The 16,960-nt window shown below is 49.3% G+C and overlaps 1 protein-coding gene across 2 annotated transcripts in view; it reads left to right on the top strand.

The window, feature by feature from the left end:
* Positions 1 to 16,960, top strand: part of RALB (RAS like proto-oncogene B) — a 169,016-nt gene that overhangs the window by 73,286 nt on the left and 78,770 nt on the right. The gene's annotated exons all lie outside the window — the stretch shown is intronic.

Below are 16,960 nucleotides of genomic sequence, written 5' to 3'. Positions count from 1 at the left end.
ATGTTGGTATTTGCTAAGCACTTACTATGTGCAGAGCACTGTTTTAAGCACTGGGGTAGATCTACAGGGTAATCACGTACCACGTGAGGCTCACAGTCTTAATCCCCATTTTACAGATGAGGTAACTGAGGCACAAAGAAGTTAAATGACTTGCCCACAGTCACACAACTGACAAATGGCAGAGCCGGGACTTGAACCCATGACCTCTGACTCCCAAGCCCGAGGTCTTTCCACTGAGCCATGCTGCTTCTCAAAATAATAATAATGTTGGTATTTAAGTGCTTATTTTGTGCCAAGCACTGTTCTAAGCGCTGGGGTAGATACAAGGGAATCAGGTTGTCCCATGTGGGGCTCACAGTCTTAATCCCCATTTTACAGTTGAGGTAACTGAGGCACCGAGAAGTTAAGTTACTTGCCCAAGGCCACAAAGCTGACAGGTGGTAGAGCCAGGATTAGAACCTGTGACCTCTGACTCCTAAGCCCATGCTCTTTCCACTGAGCCACGCTGCTTCTCGTAATAATAAAGTATTTGTTCAGCACTTATTATGTGCCAGGCACTGTTCTAAGAACTGGGAGAGACTGTCTCTATTTGTTGCCGATTTGTACATTCCAAGCGCTTAGTACAGTGCTTTGCACATAGTAAGCACTCAATAAATACTATTGAATGAGTAAGCTAATCGGGTAGAACACAGTCCCCGTCCTCTTAGGGTTCATTCATTCATTCAATAGTATTTATTGAGCGCTTACTATGTGCAGAGTACTGTACTAAGTGCTTGGAATGTACAAATCGGTAACAGATAGAGACAGTCCCTGCCCATTGACGGGCTTACAGTCTAATCGGGGGAGATGGACAGACAAAAACAATAGCAATAAATAGAATCAAGGGGATGAACATCTCATTAAAACAATAGCAATAAATAGAATCAAGGTGATGTACATCTCTTTAACAAAATAAATAGGGTAATGAAAATATATACAATTGAGCAGACAAGCACAGTGCTGAGGGGAGGGGAAAGGACGGGGGAGGAGCAGAGGGAAATGGGGGAGAAGAGGGTTTAGCTCTGGAGAGGTAAGGGGGAGGTAGAGGGAGCAGAGGGAAAAGGGGAGCTCAGTCTGGGACGGCTTCTTGGAGGAGGTGAGCTCTAAGTAGGGTTTTGAGAAGGGGAGAGAATTAGTTTGGCGGAGGTGAGGAGGGAGGGTATTCCAGGACCGCGGGAGGACGTGGCCCAGGGTCGACGGCGGGATAGGCGAGAACGGGGGACAGTGAGGAGATGGGCGGCAGAGGAGCGGAGAGTGCGGGGTGGGCAGTGGAAAGAGAGAAGGGAGGAGAGGTAGGAGGGGGCAAGGTGATGGAGAGCCTCGAAGCCTAGAGTGAGAAGTTTTTGTTTCATGAAGAGGTTTATAGGCAACCACTGGAGGTTTTTAAGAAGGGGAGTGACATGCCCAGAACGCTTCTGCAGGAAGATGAGCCGGGCAGCGGAATTGGTATTTGTTAAGCGCTTACTATGTGCCGAGCACTGTTCTAAGCACTGGGGTAGACATAGGGGAATCAGGTTGTCCCACGTGGGGCTCACAGTTTTCATCCCCATTTTACAGATGAGGGAACTGAGGCACAGAGAAGTTAAGTGACTTGCCCACAGTCACACAGCCGACAAGTGGCAGAGCTGGGATTCGAACTTATGAGCCCTGACTCCAAAGCCCGTGCTCTTTCCACTGAGCCACGCTGCTTCTCCAAGCAGCGTGAAGTGAAGAATAGACTAGAGTGGGGAGAGACAGGAGGAAGGGAGATCAGAGAGAAGGCTGACACAATAATCCAGCCGGGATATTATGAGAGCCTGTACCAGTAAGATAGCCATTTGGGTGGAGAGGAAGGGGCGGATCTTGGCGATATTATAAAGGTGAGACTGGCAGGTCTTGGTGACAGATCGGATGTGTGGAGTGTACGAGAGAGACGAGTCAAAGATGACACCGAGGTTGCGGGCTTGAGAGACGGGAAGGATGGTCGTGCCATCCACAGTGATAGGGAAGTCAGGAAGAGGACAGGGCTTGGGAGGGAAGATAAGGAGCTCAGTTTTGGACATGTTGAGTTTTAGGTGGCGGGCAGACATCCAGGTGGAGACGTCTTGGAGGCAGGAGGAGATACGAGCCTGAAGAGAGGGGGAGGGGACAGGGGCAGAGATGTAGATCTCTATGTCATCTGCGTAGAGATGATAGTTGAAGCCGTGAGATCGACTGAGTTCACCGAGGGAGTGAGTGTAGATGGAGAACAGAAGAGGGCCAAGAACTGACCCTTGAGCAACTCCAACAGTTAGAAGATGGGAGGGGGAGGAGGAGCCTGCAAAGGAGACCGAGAATGACGGGCCAGAGAGATAAGAGGAGAACCAGGAGAGGACGGAGTCCGTGAAGCCAAGGTGAGATAAGGTGTGGAGGAGAAGGGGATGGTCGACAGTGTCAAAGGCAGCTGAGAGGTCAAGGAGGATTAGGATAGAGTAAGGTTCACAGTCTTAATCCCCATTTTACACATGAGGACTGGAGAAATGAAGTGACTTGTCCAACGTCACACAACAGACAAGTGGCAGAGCTGGGATCAGAACCCATGTCCTTCTGACGCCCAGGCTCTTTCCACTAGGCCATGTCATTTCTCCAGGAAGTGACTGAAGGGTTGAACTCAAATTCCAATTTCCAAAGGTGCAGGAGGGATATTCTGCAGAGTTAAGTCTGACAGTAGTATTTCATCACTGACTTAAGCCCTGGACTAGAACTAATGCTCATTAACTGTGCCCAGGACCCCAGGTTGAGGAGGGGGGTGGAGGCTGGTACCCACCTCTCAAGGAGTTTACATTCTCACTTCAAAGGTTTAGGATAACAACATGACCAAAGCCAGAACTCCCTTAGATTGCAAGCTTGTTGTGGGCAGGGAATGTGTCTACCAATTCTGTTGAATTGTACTCTCCCAAGCACTAAGGACAGGGCTCTCCACACGGGTAGTGCTCAATAAATATGACTGATTGATTTTTGATGGTAAAAGGGATAAAACACTGGAGAGTGGTTGTGTCATCTTTGAGAAAATGATGGAAACCCATCTGCCGGTTAGATTAACTTCTCATTTAGAGTGTAAGTTGCTTATGATGATAATGGTGATGGTGATGATGATTCATTCATTCATTCAACCTTATTTATTGAGTGCTTACTGTTTGCAGAGCACTGTACTAATTGCTTGGAAAGTACAATTCAGCAACAAAGAGAAACAATCCCTGCCCACAATGGGCTCACAGTCTAGAAAGGAGGGAGATAGACATCAAAACAAGTAAACAGGCATCAATAGCATCAATATAAGTAAATAGAATTTATATAAATAGAATAGAATGTATATATATATATATATACACACACACATCAAAACAAGTAAACAGGCATTAAAATAAATCAGTAGATATAGATATGTATGCCCGTTGTTGGGAAGGGATTGTCTCTATCTGTTGCTGATTTGAACATTCCAAGTGCTTAGTACAGTGCTCTGCACACAGTAAGCGCTCAATAAATACTATTGAATTGAATGAATGAATATATGACCCTCAGTGGCTTCATCTATATAATGGGTATTCAATACCTGTTCTCCCTCATACTTAGATTATGAGTCCTGTGTGGAACAGAGACTATATTGAACCTAGTGATCTTGTATCTACCCTAACTCTACATATAGTAAACACTTATTAGTAAACCATTCTTCTTCTTTTATGGCTTGAAGTCTCAGTTTAGGCACTCCTGGATTTGGTTCTTGGTTCCCTCCATCGCCACCAAGAAAAGCATGGGTGGTAATTGCCGCCTTCCCTCCTTCCACTGAAGGCCCTTCCTCTCAGCATGCTTTGTGCTTCTGTGGACCCACAGCATGAGGCTTCTATAAAACCCTGGGAAGACAGGAGGCTGTGGTGGTGTCCTGAAATCTGAGCCCCATGGAGCCTGAATTTCCGCTCCTCTAGCCACAGCATCCTACTGATTGTGGGGTTTTTTTTGCATCTTTGTCTTTATGTTTTAATGCTTCATCATTCCTGATTTGTCCGTCTCCAGTCGCTTCCTCCCCACTTGTTATCTTAGAGAGCGAGCCCCCCAAGGTACAGGGATCATGTTTAATTCTCACCTGTAGATTCTCTTTCAGTGCTTAGTACAGTGCTCTGCATGCTTAATGAATACTATTATCACTGGAAGATTGTCCAGTTTTAGATTTGCCAACTAAAGAAAGACTATTCTCCCCACCTTCAAAGCCCCACAATTAGTGGTATTTATTGAGCACTTACTGCATGCAGAGCATCGTACTAAGTATTTGGGAGAGTACTGTACAACAGAATTGGTAGGTAGGTTCCTTGTCAGCAACAAACCTACAGCCCAGAGCGGGAGACAGGCATTAATATAGATTTTTAAAAATTACAGGAATGTACATATACTGTGTGACCGAAGGTAGAATTAAAATCAAGTGCTCAAAGGGTACGGATACAAGTGCAAGGGTGACTCAGAAGGAAGTTAGAGTAGGGGAAATGAGGGCTTAGTTGAGGAAGCCCTCCTCTAGGAGATGTGATTTCAGTAGGACATTGTAGGTGGGGAGAGTGGACGTCTGTCATGGCTTGAAGCGGGAGGAAGTTCTGGTCCAGAGGAAGGACGTGTCTATTCTGACGGTGGCATAGATGAGATCGAGTTGCGGTGGGTTAGGTTGCTCTCCACACAATAAACACTCCACTGTACTGTACTGTTCTCCCCACAAATGTCTAGTACAGTGCTTGGCACATGGTAAGCGTTCACCCTCAGTCAATCCCAATGTACGAATGAATGGATGAATGAATGCCGTCGATTGATTTGTTGATTGAATGACCGAAAAAGTTTAAGGCTCAAAAGCTTTTATTAGCGAGCTGCAAAAAATGATCAGCGTTGGAGACTCAACCAATCAATTAATGAATGATATTTATCAACTATTTACCGACTGCAGAGGTGTGTTCTAGGCACCTGGTAGACTACACATAATCAAAATGTGAGTCTTAATAGGGGAGAAAGACAAAAATAATTTACAAACAGTGGGAGCAAGAGGAAGTACAAGGATAAGTGGTAGTGTGAATGTGAGGATGAAATATCAAAATAAATACTTGAATGTGCAGACACAAGTACTGAGGGTGGATATAATATAGAAGTGCTAAAACTGGCCGATGAGTTAAACTAAGTAATTGTGGTATTTATTAAGCTTTGAGTGGTGCTAAGCACTGGGGTAGTAAACTACCAGTTGAACAGAATTGAAACACCATTTTACAGAGAAAGAAACTGAGACCCAGAGAGTTTTTATTGTATTCTATGGCATTTGGAAAGTGCTTACTATATGTCAATCACTGTCCTAAGCTTTGGGGGAGATACAGGTTAAGCAGGTGGACCCAGATTCTGTCCAACGTGGGGTTCACGGTCTAAGTAGGAGGGAGAACCTCCTATTTTACAGTTGAAGAAACTGGGGCCAAGAGGAGTAAAGTGACACTCTCCACCCGTGCAAGAGGCTCAGCTAGAAGACTGAGCGTTACTGAAATCTGCAACGTGAGAAAAGGCCTGGAGTTAGAGGACCTCAGTTTTAATCCCATCTCCGCCACTTTCATTCATCCATTCAGTTGTATTTATTGAGCACTTCTTGTGGACGGAACACTGTACTAAGCGCTTGGGGAAGAACTATACAACAGTATACAGTGACATTCCCTGCCCACTTACCTGATGCATGACCTTGGGCAAATCACTTCATTTCTCTGGGCCTCAGTTCCCTCATCTGCCAAATGGGGTTTCAGTACCTGGTCTCCCTCCTGCTTAGACTGTGAGGCCCATGTGGGACCTGATTATCTTATATCTACCCCAGCGCTAACTACAGTGCTTGGCATATAGTAAGCACCTAACGAATACCACAATTATCCTGGTGAGGGCAGGGATTGTCTCTCTTTATTGCTGAACTGTACTTTCCAAGCACTTAGTACAGTGATCTGCACACAGTAAGCGCTCAGTAAATACGATTGAAAGAAGGAATGAATGAATAATTAAATCCACTGGGGACAAAGGATGGGTAAGGTGAGCTGGCTGGTGAGCCTTGTTAATGCACAATGGGTCACCGGGTGAGGTTGTGGAATCCCAACTGTGGAGGTTTTTAGAAATGTGATAGACTCTATCTATAATGGACTTTCTCTGTAATGATTTAAACATGTTCCTACTTGGAAGAAGGGCGATGCATCAATCGAGCTTTGTAATTTCTTTCCAACCCCCTGAACCATCGGTGCTGTGATTCTTCAGAGCATAGAGGCTTTTTCCTCCCCTCAAACTTGAAGGACAAAACATGTAGGTAGGCCTCCTCCCATAATATGCCTAGGAAACCAGCATACACATAGCAAGATACATTCATGCCCTCCCAAAAGTAAAGAGAATGTAATAGCAGTTACAACCCAACCCCTTGAAACCCAACCGCTGATATCGGCTCTGCTGCCGACCTGGTCTCTTCGCCCTGGGTTATCTTCTATCTCTTCTCTGTCTCAGTTGTCTACTTTCTCCGTGGAGGGGAGAGATACTAATCCCTTCCAAGGTTTAAGAATTTAAGAGCACTATGGGGAAAGGAAATTATGATGATAGCAGCTGCCCTGCTATTGTCTTCCTTAATAGAATTCAAGCTCCAGTGGGACAAAACAAAACAGACAAATTGGCCCCATGAAAAAATCTGCGGGGTTTACTGAACAGTAGTAAGAAGACATAAGTGACCACCGTGTGCAGAGTGTAGTGCTAAGCACTGGGAAAGAATACACAGGTAGGATCATCTCACTCCCTCCTACCTTAGTTCGCTGATTTCTTACTACAACCCAGCCTGCACACCTTGAACACCAACCTACTCGGTGAACCTCGATTCCAGTCTATCTCACCACCGACCCCTTGCCCAAATCCTCCCTCTGGCCTGGAACGCCCTCCCCCTTTATATCTGACAGACCGCACTTTCCCCACCTTCAAAGTCTTACTAAAATCACATCTATTCTAGACTCTAAACTACTTTAGACAGTAAACTCATTGTGGGAAAGGAACAGGTCCACCTACTCTGTTATACTGTAATTTCCCAAGCGCTTAGCGTCACGAACCCCCAGTTCGTACCAACTGGGACCTTCCTGAACTGGGGGAGCCTCGGTGACACGTGGTAGAAGTCAAACCACACCTCTGATCCCTAAGGTTACTGTGGAAAGTTTTTTACTTATTTTTACCCATGTGCAAGGGAGTGACACCTACACACACTCTCTTGCTCCACTCCACGAAAGGTCCAATACCAGTCTGTGGTCAAAGGAGCCCGTTCTGCCAGTGATTCTTCTGCTGCTTTTTGAGTACTCCTCTCCTGCTGCCTCTACTACTCTTCTGCTACCCTCTAAGTGTAAAATGAGCGCCTTTTATCTGCCTTAGGTTTTGCAGCTGGGGGCTCTACATGGCAGTTATTGATCAATGCAGGCCCGTTCCTCCGTAGAACAGGGAAAGAAGGCCCCGCCTCCCTCCATGCTCTGCCCACGACAGGCCCACAATCACCTGTCTCAGGTAGAGCCCATCAGTGCCTTTACAAAGTCTCTTCCCTGCTGTTGTTCTTGGGATCACAAACAGCCCCTGGTAAGGCAGCTTGTTGTGGGCTCACCACAATACTTTGCAAACAGTAAGTGCTCAATAAAAAAAATTCATTCAATCATATTTATTGAGCACTTACTGTGTGCAGAGCACTGTACTAAGCACATGGAAAGTACAGTTCAGCAATAACAAGAGACAATTCCTGCCCACACTGGGCTTGCAATCTAGAAAGGGGGAGGCAGACATCAAAACAGGTAAACAGGCATCGATATAAATAAATAGAATTATAGATATGTACATATATACATGAGTGCCGTGGGGCGGGGAAGGCGGGGTAGAGCAAAGGGAGTGAGTCAAGGTGATGAAGAGGGAAGGGGGAGCTGAGGAAAAGGGGGCTTAATCTTGTATATTTTTATTACCTATTTATTTTGTTAATGAGGTGTACATCCTCTTGATTCTATTTATCGTAATTATGTTGTCTTGTTTTTATCCGTCTGTCTCCCCCGATTAGACTGTAAGCCGTCAATGGGCAAAGATTGTCTCTATCTGTTGCCGAATTGTACCTTTCAAGCACTTAGTACAATGCTCTGCACATAGTAAGCGCTCAATAAATACTATAGAATGAATGAGTATAGCCTAGTAGGAAGAGCATGTGCCTGGGAGTCAGAGGACCTGAGTTCTAACGGTAGCTGAATCACTTGTCTGTAATGTGATTTTGTGCAGTTAACCTCTCTGTGCTTTGGTTTCCTCAGCTGTAAAATGGGGACCTGTTCTCTAGCCACCCAAACGGCTATCTTACTGGTACAGGCTCTCATAATATCCCGGCTGGATTATTGTGTCAGCCTTCTCTCTGACCTCTCTTCCTCCTGTCTCTCTCCGCTCCAGTCTATTCTTCATTCCGCTGCCTGGATCATCTTCCTGCAGAAACGTTCTGGCCATGTCACTCCCCTTCTCAAAATCCTCCAGTGGTTGCCTATCAACCTCTGCATGAAACAAAAACTTCTCACTCTAGGCTTCAAGGCTCTCCTTCCCCTTGCCCCCTCCTACCTCTCCTCCCTTCTCTCTTTTACTGCCCACCCCGCAAGCTCCGCTCCTCTACCGCCCACCTCCTCACCGCCCCCCGTTCTCGCCTATCCCGCCATCGACCCCTGGCCCACGTCCTCCCGCGGTCCTGGAACGCCCTCCCTCCTCACCTCTGCCAAACTAACTCTCTTCCCCTCTTCAAAACTCTACTGAGAGCTCACCTCCTCCAAGAGGCCTGCCCAGACTGAGCTTCGCCTTTTCCCTCTGCTCCCTCTGCTGTCTCTCTGCCCCCCTTCACCTCCCCTCAGCTAAGTCCCCTTTCCCCCTTTCCCTCTGCTCCTCCCCCCCCCCTTACCCTCCCCTCAGCACTGTGCTCATTTGTATATATTTTAATTACCCTATTTATTTTGTTAATGAGGTGTACATCTCCTTGATTCTATTTATTGCAATTAATTTGTCTTGTTTTTGTCCATCTGTCTCCCCCGATTAGACTGTAAGCCCGTCACTGGACAGGGATTGTCTCTATCTTTTGCCGAATTGTCCATTCCAAGCACTAGTACAGTGCTTTGCACATAGTAAATGCTCAATAAATGCTATTGAATGAATTTAATGAGTGCTTACTGAGTGAACAACACTGTACTAAGTGCTTGGGAGACTACAACACAGTTGTGAGACAGTCCCTGCCCGCAAGATTAAAGTCTAGGTGGAGAAACAAACGTTGAAATTAATTACGCCTATGGGAAAGGACAGAGTGTAGTGTTGTAGGGCTGAGGATGAGAGTGAACTTCAAGTGCTGAAGGAGTACAGGTTCATTCATTCAATTGTATTTATTGAGCGCTTACTGTGTGCAGAACACTGTACAGATCCAATTGCATAGGTGATTTAGGAGGGAGGGGGGTAAGGGGTAATGAGGACATAGTCGGGAAAGGCCTGTTGGAGGAGATGGGCTTTTAGGAGGACTTTGAAGGTGGGGAGAGTGGTGGACTGTAAACCCGTCATTGGGCAGGGATTGTCTTTATCTGTTGCTGAATTGTACATTCCAACCGCTTAGTACAGTGCTCTGCAATAGTAAGCGCTCAATAAATACTATTGAATGAATGAATGGACTGACAGATCTGAAGGGGGAGGTGAGTTCCATGCCAGAAGGAGGATGTGGGCAAGGGACAATGGCAAGATAGATTAGATGGAGGCACAGTGAGTTGAGTTGGGCATTAGAGGAGTAAAGTGTGTGGGGGCTGGGTCATAGAGGGAGCTCAGTGAGGTGAGGTAGGAAGGGGAGGACTCATTGAGTGCTTTAAAGCTGACCGTAACGAATTTCTGATTGATACAAAGGTGGATGGGCAACCATTGGAGATTTGGGAGGGGTAGGGAGACGTGGATTGAGCTTTCCTTATTCAATAGTATTTATTGAGCGCTTACTATGGGCAGAGCACTGTACTAAGCGCTTGGAATGTACAAATCGGCAACAGATAGAGACAGTCCCTGCCCATTGACGGGCTTTCCTTAGCAAAATGATCTGGGCAGTGGAGTGAAGCATAGAGCGGGAGGTGACAGGAATCAGGGAGGTCAATGAGAAGACTGATGCTGTAGTCAAGGCGGGATGCTTGGCACATAGAGAGCGCTTAACAAATACCATCATCATTATTTTATAAGTACTTGGATCAGCACAGTAGCAGTTTGGATGGAGAGGATATGGAAGATTTTAGTGATGTTGTGAAGATAGAAGTGAAAATATTTGGTGACATTGAACGTTGGGGTTGAATGAGAGGACTGAGTTAAGGATAAAGCCAAGATTACAGGCTTGTGTGGCAGGAAGGATAGAGGTGTTGTCTTCGGGAATGTGAAAACGGGAAGAAGGCAGGGGGAGGAGTGGGTTTGGGTGGGTTAAGTTGAAGGTGTCAGCGAGACATCCAACAGGAGGTGTCCTGAAGGCAGGAGGAAATGCGAGACTGCAGAGAAGGAGAGAGGGCAGGGCTGGGGATGGAGATTTGGGACTCCCCTACATAAAAATAATAATAATAATAGTGGTATTTGTTAAGCACTTACTATGTGAAAAGCACTGTTCTAAGCGCTGGGGAGAAACAAGGTGATCAGGTTGTCCCACGTGGGGCTCACAGTTTTCATCCCCATTTTGCAGATGAGGTAACTGAAACACAGAGAATAATAATAATAATAATAATGTTGGTATTTATTAAGTGCTTACTATGTGCAGAGCATTGTTCTAAGCGCTGGGGTAGATACAGGGGAATCAGGTTGTCCCACGTGAGGCTCACAGTTAATCCCCATTTTACAGATGAGGTCACTGAGGCACAGAGAAGTTAAGTGACTTGCCCAAAGTCACACAGCTGGCAAGCAGCAGAGTGGGGATTCCTACCCATGACCTCTGACTCCCAAGCCCGGGCTCTGTCCACTGAGCCTTGCTGCTTCTCAAAAGGGGATCCAGGAGTGAACCTGAGAGACCGTCAGAGTTAGAGCGTAGGAAGCAGAGGAGCCAGCAAAGAAGTCCGAGAAAGAGCTGTCAGAAGATAGGAGGAGAACCAGGAGAGGATGATGTCGGTGAAGACAAGCTTCGATAACATTTCCAGGAGAAGGCGGTAAACGGTAGGTGACAGAAGTGTGGCAGTCAGTCAAAGAGTAATAATAACAATAATAATGTTGGTATTTGTTAAGCGCTTACTATGCGCAGAGCACTGTTCTAAGCGCTGGGGTAGACACAGGGTAATCAGGTTGTCCCAGATGAGGCTCACAGTCTTAATCCCCATTTTACAGATGAGGTAAGTGAGGCACAGAGAAGTGAAGTGACTTGCCCACAGTCACACAGCTGACAAGTGGCACCATCTCCCAAGCCCGTGCTCTTTCCACGGAGCCACGCTCCTCAAGTAACAGAGTAAGTAACAGAGGCGTGGCCTATTGGAAAGTGTACGGGCCTGGGAGCCAGAGGACCTGAGTTCCAATCCCCGCTCTGCCACTTGCCTGCTGCATGACCTTGGACAAGATATTTAACTTCCCCGGGCCTCCATTTCTTCATCCTGTAAAATGGGGATTCAACAGCTGTTCTCCCTCCCACTTGTACCGTAAGCCCTATGTGGGGTGGGGACTGTGTTCATTCATTCATTCATTCAATAGTATTTATTGAGCGCTTACTATGTGCAGAGCACTGTACTAAGGGCTTGGAATGTACAATTTGGGAACAGATAGAGACAATCCCTGCCCAATGATGGGCTTATAGACCTTACCAATGAGTTTCTACTCCAGCACTTAGTGCAGCGGTTGGAAGCGTGGCTCAGTGGAAAGAGCACGGGCTTGGGAGTTTGAGGTCATGGGTGCGAATGCCGGCTCTTGTAAGGTTTGTGACCTTGGGCAAGTCACTTCACTTCCTCTGGGCCTCAGTCACCTCATCTTTAAATAGGGATGAAAACTGTGAGTTCCGTGTGGGACAACCTGATTACCTTGTATCCCCCCTAGTGCTTAGAACAGTGCTTGGCACATAGTACGAGAACGAAACCCTTTACCTCTCCGCAGCTAAACCCTCTTTTCCCCCTTTCCCTCTGCTCCTCCACCTCTCCCTTCCCATCCCCACAGCACTGTACTCGTCCACTCAACTGTATATATTTCCATTGCCCTATTTATTTTGTTAATGACTTGTACATCGCCTCGATTCTATTTAGTTGCCATTGTTTTTACGAGATGTTCTTCCCCTCGACTCTATTTATGGCCATCGTTCTCGTCTGTCCGTCTCCCCCGATTAGACTGTAAGCCCGTCAAACGGCAGGGACCGTCCTATCTGTTGCCGACTTGTTCATCCCAAGCGCTTAGTACAGTGCTCTGCACATAGTAAGCGCTCAATAAATACGAATGAATGAATGAATGAATGAATGAATGAATGACCTTGTATCCCCCCTAGTGCTTAGAACAGTGCTTGGCACATAGTAAGTGCTTACTAAATGCTATTAGTATTATTATTCTCTGGGCTTCAGTTACCTCATCCATAAAATGGGGATGAAGGCTGTGAGCCCCCCGTGGGACAAACCTGATCACCTCGTGGAGTCAGAGGTCATGAGTTCGAATCCCAGCTCTGCCACTTGTCGGCTGTGTGACTGTGGGCAAGTCACTTAACTTCTCTGTGCCTCAGTTTCCTCATCTGTAAAATGGGGATTAAGACTGTGAGCCCCACGTGGGACAACCTGATTCCCCTATGTCTACCCCAGCGCTTAGAACAGTGCTTGGCACATAGTAAGCGCTTAACAAATACCAAAATTATTATTATTATTATTATGTCTCGACTCCAGTGGTTAGAACAGTGCTTGGCACTTCTTTGGCTCAGTGGAAAGAGCCCGGCCCGGCCCCGCCCCCTCCATTGGCCCCGCCCCCTCACGTGGCCCCGCCCCCTTCATTGCCCCCGCCCCCCGCCGCAGCGCCCGTCACGTGCCCGGGCCCCGGCCGGCCCCGCCGGCCCCCCCGCTCCCGCCCCCGCCGCCTCCCATTGGCTCCCCGTGGCGTCTTCCTGGTCCCGTGACCCGGAAGCGGGCCTCGGATTGGTGGGCGCGGGGGCGGGGCGGACCCCCACCGGGGTTGCCCGGGCGACGGCGGGGGCGCGGCCGCGGGAGCGAGCCCCGGCCGCTCGATGAGGCTCCGCCGGCGGCGGCGGCGGCGACTGGTGGGGGAGGGAAGCAGGGAGGGAAGGAGGGCAGGGGAGCGAGCGTCGGCTGACGGCCCATCCCCGGCCCATCCCCGGCCCATCCCCCGGCCCAGGACCGGACCGGCCCGGCCCGACCCGACCCGACCTTCCCCCCCAGGTACGGCGGGCGGGCGGGCGGGGGGAGGGAGGGAGGGACACACGGGCCTCCCGCGGGGGGCGGGGCGGGGGGCTCCGTCCCCCTCCCCCCCAGGACCCCCCACTCTCCTTCTCTCCCGCCCCACCCAAGCCCCCCCCACTCTTTCCCCTCCCCCCCTCCGCAGGGCCCCCCAACTGTCCTCTCCTTGCCCTCCCAGCTCTCCTCCTTCCCCCAACTCTCCTCCTCCCCCGCAGGACCCCCCAATTCTCCTCCCCTCCCTCCCTCTTAGGACCCCCAAACTCTCCTCCCCTTCTCCCCCCCCAAGGCCCCCCAACCCACTTCCTTCCCCCCCCCCCAACTCTCCTCTCCCCACCCCGGGCCCCCCAACTCTTCTTCCCCCAACTCTCCTCCCCTTCCCCCCTCCAAGGCCCCCCAACTCTCCTCCTTCCCCCCCACCTCTCCTCTCCCCCCTACCTTTCCTTCTCCCCCCCAGCTGTCCTCCCCTTCCCCCTCAGGGCCCCCAACTCTCCTCCCTTTCCCCTCTCAGAGTCCCTCCAATTCTCCTCCCTCCCCCAGGACCCCCCAGCCCTCCTCCCCCTCCCAGGGCCCCCCAACTCTCCTCTCCTCCCCCAGGGCTCCCCAACTCTCCTCCTCTGCCCCTCCAACTCTCTTCCCCTCCCCCCCCTCAGGGTGCCCCCCAAATTTTCTCCTTCCCTTCCCTCTTCCCTCCCCCCCCCCGTGGCCCCCCCATCCTCCCCCCGGGCGCCTTCCCTCCTCCACCCCGACCCCCCAAGATCCCCCCAGGACCGCCCTGGCCATCCTGGCCCAGAGCCTTAAGGGAACCCCCACTCCCTTTGCCCTGACCCCTCGGGCCTTTAAAACCCGCCCCCCTCCCTCTGCCCCCCCCCCATTCTGCCCTCAGTGGTGTCCATCCAGCGCTTACTCTGTGCCGAGCACTGTGCCCAGCACTGTGCCCAGTGCGCCGGGGAGCCCAATGGCAACAAGGTTGGTGGACGCAGTCCCCTGGCAAGACGGCCCCTGGTGTCCCCCCCGCCCACCTCTCCCCCACTCTGAGCTTCTCCTGCGTCGTTCATTCAGTCGTATTTATTGAGCGCTTACTGTGTTGCAGACCACAGTACTGAGCGCTTGGTAAGTGCAATTTCATGGTCATGGGTTCTAATCCCCGCTCCGCCGCTTGTCAGCTGTGTGACTGTGGGCAAGTCACTTCTCTGGGCCTCAGTGACCTCGTCTGTCAAATGGGGATGAAGACTGTGAGCCTCTCGGGGGACAACCTGATGACCCTGTATCTCCCCCAGCGCTTAGAACAGTGCTCTGCACAGAGTAAGCGCTTAACAAATACCAACATTATTATTATTTATTACAATTTGGCCACAAAATCTCTACCCAACAGTGGGCTCTCATCCTCTCCTTACCCTCCTTTTCCCTAAATCCAACTCAACCCGCCAGTGGCCCATCGCCATCCAATGATCCATTTTTTCCCCAACGCCCTTTCCAGCCTCCCTCGTGGTCCCCCCTGACCCAAACTGGGGGGGGAAGGGCTGCCCCTTCTGCCCAGTGCTGCCCCTTTCGCTTGACCTTAAGACCTTAAGGGTTCCCTTAAGAAGTCGATCTTCAGCGTTCAAAAACCCGCCTGGGTTTGGCCTCCTAATTTTCCCTTCTCACCTCCCTCATCCCAGCCCATCTTGCCTCCATCCTTCCTTCCCCCAGCGCCGTCTACCCATCCTCTCCTCACTGCCACAAACTCATTAAACGCTAATTAAAGACTAGAACCGATTAGACTGTGAGCCTGTCAGTGGGCAGGGATTGTCTCTATCTGTTGCCGAATTGTACATTCCAACCGCTTAGTACAGTGCTCTGCTCATAGTAAGCGCTCAGTAAATACTATTGAATGAATGAATGAACCTGCAACAGGAGGGGGGATCGGGCCTCTCACCCCTTAAAACGAACCCTCCCTCTGCGAGAAATAGCTTGACCCCAATGGGTAGAGCCCGGGCAGGGAGTCAGGAGAACCTGGGTTCTAATCCTGGCCCCGCCACTTGTCCGCTGGGTGACCTTGGGCGAGGTCACTTCTTTGCAGCCTGACTCCGTGGAAATCGCACGGGCTTGGGAGTCAGAGGTCATGGGTTTGAATCCCAGCTCCGCCGCCTGTCAGCTGCGTGACTGTGGGCAAGTCACTTCATTTCTCTGGGCCTCAGTTCCCTCATCTGGAAAATGGGGATGAAGACTGTGAGCCTCACGTGGGACAACCTGATGACCCTGTATCTACCCCAGCGCTTAGAACAGTGCTCTGCACAGAGTAAGCGCTTAACAAATGCCGTCATTATTATGATTATTCTTGGGACCTTAGTTACCTCATCTCTTAAAATGGGGTACATGCGGAACAGAGAGTGTGCCTTTCATTCATTCATTCAATTGCATCTATTGAGCGCTTACTGTGTGCAGAACACTGTACCAAGTGCTTGGAATGTACGATTCTGCAACAGATAGAGACAATCCCTGCCCAATGACAGGCCCGCTGTCTAAACGGGGGGAGAGTGCCTCCAACCCGATTTGCTTCTTTCCACCCTAGCGCTTAGTACAGTGCTTGGCACATAATAAGCACATAACAAATACCACCGTTATCATTATTCTGCTCCGAACTTTAGACTAGAACTGTTCCCCTCCCTCCCCCGGTCAATCTCCCATTTGCGGAAGTTGATTTTTCGTATTCCTGTCTGGTTTTAAAAAGAGAGCGTGAGTTCCCGTTCAGGGTGTCACCTTCCTCATTCTTGCAGCCGGTGTTTTGTCAGGGGGGCCCTTCTTTTGCTGGTGAATTGAGGGGAACCCCCGATGGGGTGCTCTGTTCTCACTAGGTCCATTCATTCACTCATTCAGTGGTATTTTTTGAGTGCCTCCTGTGTGCAGAGTGTTGTTTTATGCACTTGGGAGAGTACAATATCCCCCCCAGCGCTTAGAACAGTGCTTCGCACGTAGTAAGCGCTTAACAAATGCCGTCATTATTATTATTATTATTTAAGCAGACACATTCCCTGCCCGTAACAAGCTTTCAGTCTAGCGGCAGGGAGACAGACATTTAAGAGAAGTAGTATGGCCTACTGTCAAGAGTATGGGTTTGGCAGTCAGAGGACGTGGGTTCTAATTCCGGCTCCACATTGCCTGCTCTGTGACCTTGGGCAAGTCACTTCACTTCTCTGGGCCTCAGTTACCTCATCTGTAAAATGGGGATTAAGACTGTGAACCCCACATGGGTCAACCTGCTTACCTTGTATCCAGTTCTTTGAACAGTGCTTGGCACCTAGTAAGTGCTTAAATACCATAATTATTACTATAATTATTACTAGTAATAGAAATAAACATTAGGCACCTAGGAAAGTAGCGTTGCTTACTCCTTCCCTCTTCAAAGCCTTATTGAAGGCACATCTCCTCCAAGAGGCCTTCCCTGACTTCTTCCACTCCTTTCTGTGTCACCTTGACTTGTTGCTTTTATTCATCAGCCCCTCAGCACTTAAGTACATGTCTGTAATTTATATTGTCTTTCTCCCTTTCTA

This window comes from Ornithorhynchus anatinus, chromosome 1 (genome assembly GCF_004115215.2).
Source record: "Ornithorhynchus anatinus isolate Pmale09 chromosome 1, mOrnAna1.pri.v4, whole genome shotgun sequence".
NCBI lineage: Eukaryota > Metazoa > Chordata > Mammalia > Monotremata > Ornithorhynchidae > Ornithorhynchus > Ornithorhynchus anatinus.
The sequence above is the reverse complement of the archived record's forward strand: the minus strand, read 5'-3'. Positions and strand labels throughout refer to the sequence as shown.